This window comes from Periplaneta americana, chromosome 16 (genome assembly GCF_040183065.1).
Source record: "Periplaneta americana isolate PAMFEO1 chromosome 16, P.americana_PAMFEO1_priV1, whole genome shotgun sequence".
Lineage (NCBI taxonomy): Eukaryota > Metazoa > Arthropoda > Insecta > Blattodea > Blattidae > Periplaneta > Periplaneta americana.
This window is the reverse complement of record NC_091132.1, coordinates 44,011,773-44,021,533: the sequence shown is the minus strand read 5'-3', so window position 1 is coordinate 44,021,533 and position 9,761 is coordinate 44,011,773.

Here is a 9,761-nt window from a genome sequence, read left to right as displayed (position 1 = left end):
AACTTTCAAATTACCTGTGGCAAAACAATAGATATTTAGAACTACTTATTTAAAATGGGAACATTTGTTTTTCTTTGTTTCCTTCTGTTACGATGATATTACTAACAAGAAAGGCTCACCAAGTGGTAATGGATTTTCACAACAATTCTTCGCCTATACTTTCAATTTGAAATAAGAAACCTCCTTATAAATTTCTACTTCGGAAAGGGTCTAGTTTTCAAGCTACGATTTTTTCAAATTTTTCAATCCAGAGCCATAACAGCTAATGCAAACAGTGCTATGTGCTAGACATATATCAGGCAACAAATCTCATCTAGCTGCATACCGCACTGTCAAAATCTCTTTTTAAATAAGTTATGAAAATGACATGTCAGATACATGCCATTATGCATTGTGACTATAGAATAGTCTGTGAAGAAATGATAAGGAAATGTAAGCATAGGCCTACTTGAAATTACTCACTGTACTGATTAATGTCGTGAATTTCAAGCTCTATGTTCGGTTCAAGTTTGTCGAGCGTGACAATAACCGAAGTCTGCTTTGAAGAAGTGGATGTGTCTCGGTCTTGCCTCTTGTATGATCCGTGCCCTTGAAGTTTGCTGGCTCCTCCTACCCTCCCTTCCCATCTTATCATGCCTTTAGCTGAGTATGGACTTTAGAACAATTCTTGTGAAATTTTATTTAGATATGATAGGTAATTTTATAATAAAAATATGATTAAAGAGCGACACAAATATACGTAGATATAAGTACAGTAGAACTTGGTTATAACGACATCCAAGGGACCTTAAAAATTATGTTGTTATAAACGAGTGTCGTAGTAACCGAGATTCACATTATCAATCTAGTGAGGTGGAAAAGAAAAATAACAAACTTAATTAGACTTCTTTTAGATTTATGTATTGACGTTTAAGCCTACAATGACCACATAATAAAATACACATAGGCCTACAATTATAAATACAGTATTCTGTATTAAAACAGTTTGTTCAGTACTCACCAAACTACTTTACTTAGGAGTGAAGTAATCAGTCATTTTACTCTGTTGTATTCTACATGCCCAATACACACGTTCTAGAACTAAATTAAGTTATATGTTCATAATTTCAGTTGCAATTTCACTGCTCCCTTCCCTAGCTTCATAGAACATGTTCATAATTCTGATGACTTCTAAAGCGTCACTCACTTCTTTTAGTGGCCATACTGCGTTAAAATGCGTGCACTTAGTGAAAACTTCCTGTCGAAACTGATCTAATACCGCATGAATTCGGGCAGGTTACAATGGGGTGGGGAATCCGCCTGCATTCCAGAGGTCTATGACAGAAGGAGACTGTAAAGTATTTGTCAGGGTCAGATTTCAACAAAATACTTCTTAAAATACTTTGGTTGTTAGAAAATCTTATTCCAAACTGAGGTTGAAAATGACGTTATATGCGAGGTAGACGAATATGCGTTTGTCATATTAAGTAAGGTAGGAAAGCATATGTCTTATGGGGAATTAGTTGGGACCACAGAATATTTGACGTTATAGGCGAGGTGTCTCACAAAACGAGGTCGCTATAACCAAGTTCTACTGTACATCACATTATATTTAAAAATACATGACAGCTGTTACTCCGACAGAAAAGTTATAATTACATTCTTAACATAATATTCAAATTAATCACAGTTGCTCGGACACAATATTTGTGTAACTATACGGATGAGGAAAGCATTAGCGACGTGCATTATAAGCACTATGTTATATTCAAGTTAGTATAGTATTAGGAAATTCGTCGAAGCTCGCTCTGTAAAAGGAGACCTGTCGTGTTTGTTCCACTGTTATAAAAATATTCGGTGTTCTCCATTCCCACCCCTTCATGTTTTAGCATAGATCTTCCTATTAGTTTTTCATATTAAATACAACGTAAGACGAAGTTTATAATGTCTTGGTTGTCTTTGTTATATTCGACCATTACAGGACACTATTTTAAACCGCTTAAGGATTTGAGCACATATCCTGCGATTAGTTCTTCATATTGAAAAAAGACGAAATTTGCAATTTCTTGGTTTCCTCTCTCATGTTTGAACTTTGCACAATATTAATGCGTACTATGAACATACGCGTTTTGTAAATGTAATTTGTTTAATTTATTTATGCTCGACCATGCCGAAATGAAGTAATTATACACCTGGTAGTAGCCCTTTAATGCACCTCATTAAAGTACACCTATTCATTAAAGTTCAGGTGTTCAGCCAATGACAAGTCACCTTTGTATTGTTATAAAACCGCAAGTATCGATTATTCTCGGATATGCAATCGAAAGACAATTAGCGAAAAGTCACGGAGGCTGGAAATTCAATGCTATTGCAGAAGGTTATGTTCTGTTACTATAATAATTAGCGTTAATTGTAAATAATATTCAAATAAATTCAATTTGTCATCTCGTTTTTCAATTCTAAATCAATTTCCAGGTTATATCAGATTAATGTTCATCTTATTCTCTATCAAGGTCAGTGACATTCGGCCTCGGAAAAAAATCAATACTTTCGCGTCTGCGCACATCTCACAATTCAGGTCAGTTCGCACATAACTATAACATGACCTAATTTTGGATAATTTCAAGTTAGAAATATGGTCGAGCATAAAAAGTCGTATGAAACTTGCCTATAATGGTAATTAAGACACTCGTATGAAAATTATGAAACGAGCCCAAGTGTTTCATAAACAAACATACTTGCGTCTTAATTACTACCATTATAGTCTCGTTGCATAATGTACTATTATATGTACATTTCTTTTAGTACTTATTCGTATTAATAACAAGAAAAGTTACCTATAATCCTTACTATGCGTAAGTTCGCAAGATATGCAGCTAAAGCATAAAGGCAAAAGGAGAAGATGAACTACAGAGGAAGGCACCGAACATATGTAAGGAGAGGGGGAGATTGAACAAACTCAAAGGGAGCTTCGCTTCTACAGAGACTTGGCAAACATGAATCGGTTATTTCATTTTATATGCTTCACTTCCACGTATTGTTGGGATGCCTATGAAGTACGGAGAAGTTTGTAGTATCTTGACATTCCCTTACATGTTCGAAAAATGTACGACACTACTGGGTGTTCATTTCAAAGTGTGTCATGACGTCACTGTTGTGAGTCAGCAATTTGAAGCGAGTTTCAACTTTTATGTCAGAGAAGTTGCCTATTAATCAAGGCGTTCAATCTGAACTTGAGAACGTGTACGGTAAAACTTGAACGTCGTAGCAACAGATGGCGGTTTGTACGGTCTGTGTGCTACCATAACCTATTTCGAACTGTGTTTTGCGCGAGCAAGTCGTACGCAGGGTATTTGTTATCATCGGTTGCGTACGGCAACATTCCACAATACAAATCAAATGCTCCGTGTCAATGTTGACCGTCGAAGTTAATGTCAACAAATACTGTACATAAGTAATTGTCTTAACCCTCTCCCTATATCCCGACAATAAGGAAAAAACTCACCTCCGTACGTGTTTCCAAACAGTTCACATTCCTGCCACTACTGGCGTTACCGTACGTATCGGTAAGTACTCTTCAGAATGAACGCCGTACTTGCTAGGCAACTTCTCTAGCACATAGGTAATACGCCTCTGCGGAAGTGTAGGAAGATTGAATTCTCTAGGCTCATCGGCTAGCCACATGACGGCATACAGCGAGCCATGACACACTGAACTGAACACGCAGTAGTACTGATCACAGTAGTGGAAGTCGTTGTAAGAATACTCAAAACATAGTGGAACTTTGCGCCACGAACATTTCGGAAAAATAAGTTTCTCACAGTCAGCTTTAGAGCAATTCTGCATATCAGCGTGAAAACAGAATTCTACAGGGATGACGAATTTGCCAAGTTTGTTGTCAAGGTACCCGGTACATGCCAGCCATATTTAAACATATTTGTGCGAGATCGTGCGTATTTGCTTGGTTTCCGCACAAAACCAATCCGCGGAAAGTCTAAAACTCCACATTCAGTATTCCCAACCTAACACACATAACAATTTCCCTCTTCTTACCGCTTAAGTGACATATTGATTTTACTGCTTTAGGCTTTTAACATATTATTTTTTAGAGACGTTCAATATAGTAATAATTATAAATTGGAAACTTACCACTGCAATTTCACCTAAATTGCACTGTTAAATATTGTTTTTAAATATTTTCAAAAATTAAGTAAACTCTACAACTCCACTAAAGCTACTGCATTCGTGAATTAGGTGTCAAAGATATTTTCCATTTCTAAACATCTCCTTGGCCGGCAAAATTAAACTTGCCGATGTTATTACTGCAATATGTTATATAAATAATATTGTTGAAATATTAAAATGAAAAATAAATCATTACATAACCTTACCGTTTGTTTTAAGTTCGCATTTATAGACTGGGGAAAAAATACAGACGTATATCACGGCCTGCTGGAGTATAGTAAACACAGAAAACATTTTATAGCAACAATGTTGAAGATAGATATTTTGGTATTCCAAAATTGCCGTCATTAAACAGAAACCAAGATGGAGATTTCATTGCAACTAATTAGAAATTCGTCTTTCAGGTATGTAATAAACGATCTTCGCACAAAATAATGTACGATACACGAGCGGTATGTTTTCTTTCAATTCTTGGAAATTAAAAAAGCTCAACTACGTTTCGCTTTTTAAAACTTTTCCTCGAACATGAAAACTTCAACATACCGCTCTTGTACCGCATATTACTATTACATATCTAGGAGATGAAAACTGATTATGTGTTAAAGACTGCGATTTTATTACGTTATCTCTCTGATGCAATATAATATTCGTGCCAAGTTTAAAAACACTATCAGTGAACTTACGAATGAAATTTTTCCAGGGCCAAAGGCCGTTCACGTTAAGAGGCTTAACAATCCGAGTCGTGTGCTTTGGAATTGTTAACACTTCCACCGTAACTTCTGGAGTTATTCTTCCTATAGCCTGTCTACCTCGGTAACTGGTCCACTAGTCTAAGATAAGAATACTATGATCGCCGACAGATGGAAAGTATACTTCTTGAAACCAATTAAAGAGGTGAGTTTTTATAGTTTTCTTTATCATTAGGGACCGTACTTTGTCCCAGGAAATTATTTACATTATGCACACTAGTACAAGCTATTTTTACTGTTTACGTAAACTATAATAAAGAATGTAGTAGTAGTAGTAGTAGTAGTAGTAGTAGTAGTGATAGTAGTAGTGGTAGTAGTAGTAGTAGTAGTGGTAGTAGTAGTAGTAATAGTGGTAGTGGTAGTGGTAGTAGTAGTACTAGTAGTAGTAGTGGTAGTAGTAGTAGTGGTAGTAGTAGTGGTAGTGGTAGTAGTAGTAGTAGTGGCAATGGTAGTAGTAGTAGTAGTGGTAGTAGTAGCGGTAGTAGTAGTAGTAGTAGCGGTAGTAGTAGTAGTAGTAGTAGTGGTAGTAGTAGGTTTATTTTGCCTGGCAGAGTTAAGGCCATGAGGCCTTCTCTTCCACTCAACCAGGTTTCAATAATATACATGAAATACAAAATTAGATTACAAAACAACACAAAAGAAAATACCTTAGAAATTACATAAAATATAGTAGATAATTACAAGTAGTCAAGATCAGTTACATAATATAAAATTACAAATAGTCGAGATCAGTTACATAATATATAAAATAAAGTAGAAAATTACACATAATCAAAATCAGTTACATAACATAAAGGGAATATACACACTCACACACACACACACACACACACAAACACAATTTATAAGACCTAAAATGCCCGAGATAAATTCGACGATTAATTCACTTGAGATATATTATACAGTTAATATACTAATAGGAGAATACATGTGGGTTACAAGACATAAAATGTTGATTAGCAAAGTCGTACTAAATGGCATACAAACACAAATGATTAATATATCAAGGTAATAAAAAAAGAAAAGAAAAGACAAAAAAAAGAAGAAGAAGAGAGAGGAGAAAAAATTAACAACTTGGTCATTTGAGACTATTTAGAAACTTCCGCAAGAGTCTAGTTCTGTTCAATAAAAACATTTCTAAGTAGGATGTACTTAAAAGATTTAAGACTCCGACTACTCCTGATTTCCTGTGACAAGGAATTCCAGGAACGGGCTGTGTGTATTGTGAAGGAAGCAGAGTAGAGAGATGTTTAATGGAATGGGATTGATAGAACAAGGTTATGCTGTGAATGTGTATCACGGTTGTGGTGGGATGCTAAAAGTGTGAAGCGAGAAACTAGGTAAATAGGTGTAGAATTATTTAAAATCTGATACAGCAAACAGAGTGAATGAACTGACAATGACAAAAAATTCTGTACTCTATTAAGTTAATGTACAGTGTTATGAATTGTAATGCAAGGTGTTTTATTTCATAGTACTATAGCCTACTTATTTTGTAAATTGTATATAATATTGTAAATAATGTTTGATCAATATAAGCCTTCATTCTTTATGATAGTTTATTTTTAGTGTGTATTGTGTAAAGGACTACCAGACAATGACTACTTTAAAAAGTCTGTTGAGAGAAAGATTGCTTTTCGTCTCTAGAATATGATCTTTCTTCAAATATTACTTTCGTAGAATATTTATTTTTAACTAGCCGTACCCGTGCGCTCCGCTGTACCCGTTACAAATAAATATAAAGTAATTACATATTTAAAATAGGACGTTTGATCCAGGGAACATTCGTGTTTGATAGAAGGATAAATCGTTTAATATGTTACTTAATTTAAATTGCATCCAAATAATTAATTAATAATTTTGGTCCAGAGACACTCATTTGGTGCAATGACAATTCCTTTAACCTGTTTCTTAATTTTTATTACAAGCAACCATAGTTTAATGAAGATTGACATCATTTAGATTTAATGTGTATATTTTATTTTACTTGTTATAGGTTTCCATTGAATTATGGTAATAACTTAATTTTAACCCTTGTTTTCCACATATTCAGTAAATGGCGCTTGGCCCACTATGGTTGTGAACCCTTCAAATAACTTAAATTATATTATATAATATTACATATTATAATATATATTATATTATATTATATTATATTATATTATATTATATTATATTATATCATATCAGAAGTTACTGTAATAACATTATAGCATTATGTCCATCTAGAGAAACTACACTTTCCAATGGTGAAATAATAATTCATTATACAAATCGGTTAATTTAGCTTCCGATATTACTTCATACAAACACAGAAACATTCTCTGTAGGCTGTCTTTCATAGCTTTCGATTGTTGCTGTCCAAGGCCCGTTATAGACGAAGTCATTTGTTTAATTCATTACACGGCTTTAGATGGCAGTTATTTTAATTTTAAAACTCGTTTACCTCATTAAATATCAGTCCTATCAAATTTTTCAAGCAATAAAACTTATCACAAATTATTTTTAAAGAAACTTTTGTTATGTAACATTGTTCACAAAAATCAATAATAAGCGAGATATTTCGATTTGTTTAATTCATGCCCCCTTATAACCCGCCTTTTAAATAATGTATTTTGAATGCCATATAGCCTAAAATCTAAGTTACAACGAACTTAATTTATATTCCAATTTTCATCGAAATCCGTTCAGCCATTATCGCGTGAAAAGGTAACAAAAATACAGACAGACAGACAGACAGACAGACAGACAGACATACAAACAAAAATTTCAAAAAAGCGATTTCGGTTTCAGGGTGGTTAATTATATATGTTAGGACCAATTATTTTTGGAAAATCGAAAATTACCAGAAAAATTTCGGCTACAGATTTATTATTAGTATAGATGTATCAATTTTCATTCATTAATAATAATATTTTCTAATCAAATGTTGTCTTCTTTAACACTAAATTGTAATTGTTTAACTCTTAGAATTACATGCAACTAAATATCTATATTTCGCTATTATTATTATTATTATTATTATTATTATTATTATTATTATTATTATTATTATTATTACATTCCTTTCTGAATTGATGCTATTTATACTGGGTGTTCATTTCAAAGTGTGTCATGACGTCACTGTTGTTGGGTCACCGATTTGAAGCGAGTTTCAGCTTATATGTTAGAGAAGTTGCCTATTATATAAGGCGTTCTTCAATCTGAACTTGAGAACGTGTACGGTATAACTTGAATGTCGTAGCAACAGATGGCGGTCTGTAAAGTCTGTGTGCTACCATAACCTATTTCGAATTGTGTTTTGCGCGGGCAAGTCGCACGCAGGGTATTTTTTATCATCGATTGCGTACGGCAACATTCCACAACACAAATCAAAATGCTCCGTGTCCATGTTGACCGTCCAAGTTAATGTCAACAAATACGTAAGTAATCGTCTTAACCCTCTCCCCATATCCCGACAGTAAGAAAAAAAAAACTCACTTCAATACGTGTTTCCAAACAGTTCACATTCTTGCCACTACTGGCGTTACCGTACGTATCGGTAAGTAATCTTCAGAATGAACGCCGTACTTGCTAGGCAACTTCTTTCGCATTTAGGTAATACACCTCTGCGGAAGTGTAGGAAGATTGAATTCTCTAGGCTCATCGGCTAGCCACATGACGACATACAGCGAGCCATGACACATTTTGAACTGAACACTCAGTATATTCTAGCGTTTATGTTTATTTCCAAATCAAATCAATTTAAATTCAAATATAGTTTCCATAAGTTTACAACATTCACAAGTCACCACTCAACCGACACATTGAGTGACTGTCTCTACAATGACGTTACAAGGATAATGTTTATTGGCTTAACTAGCTTTGAGCCAGTCGCCGTTTTAGGGTCTTATACGCGAAGGACGCCCTCTCCAGCCATTGTACATAAATAATTATAAAAAATATATTTACATATATGACACTATTTCTGGCATAAGTGCCAGTAGATGGTGAGTGCAATGATTGGTTCCTTTTATTTTGGTGTAGGCCTAATTTGTTAATTTGCGATACTTAAGGAATGGCGAACGGGACAAGAGCTCGGGGTAAAAGATATCAGTTGATAGACAGCATTAAGGTATTAAATGGGAAGATTAAGAGGAAAGCAAGAAAATTGTACATACATACATACATGCATACTTTTTTTTAAGCTTCCCCTTCCGGTGGCAGAAGCGTCTGAATGGTTCTGGAGACTTTCATGGTGTGGTGTTATGTTATTGATCTGCCTCTCTGTTGCTGTCGTGTGTCCTCTCAGACAGCATTCAAATTTCCAACACGTGTATGCGGTTTTGTTTGTGTGTTTTAGTTTGGTGGTTAGGGCTGGTGGTAGTTGTAGAGGAGTTTATCCAGTGTTGTTCTGTTGTTTGTGTTCGGCGGATTTGCGAAGATGTGTTGTGTATATACGCGATTTACTGCCGTATGTGTGTATTTCCTGTTTATGTTGTTTAGGTGTGTGAAGAGTGGCAGAGAAGCAATGCATATATAAGTGAATGTTATTGTCATTGGCGGCAAAATTCGGAATTACATCGCATGCTATACAGCCCGGTCGGCATTGCAGGTAATCATTATATCGGCAACAAATTTATGATCATGAGTATATAATAATTTATTTATTTATTTATTTATTTATTTATTTATTTATTTATTATTAATATTTGTGTGCTGAACAACAGCCAGAGGCCAATTATAGTTCAGCACAATACACAAACAGAAGATACAAAGGTGCAAAACAAAAATAAATAATATCATAAATAACAAAAACATACATGAATACAATTCAGTACAAACAGTAAAAACTAATAATCAAAACGA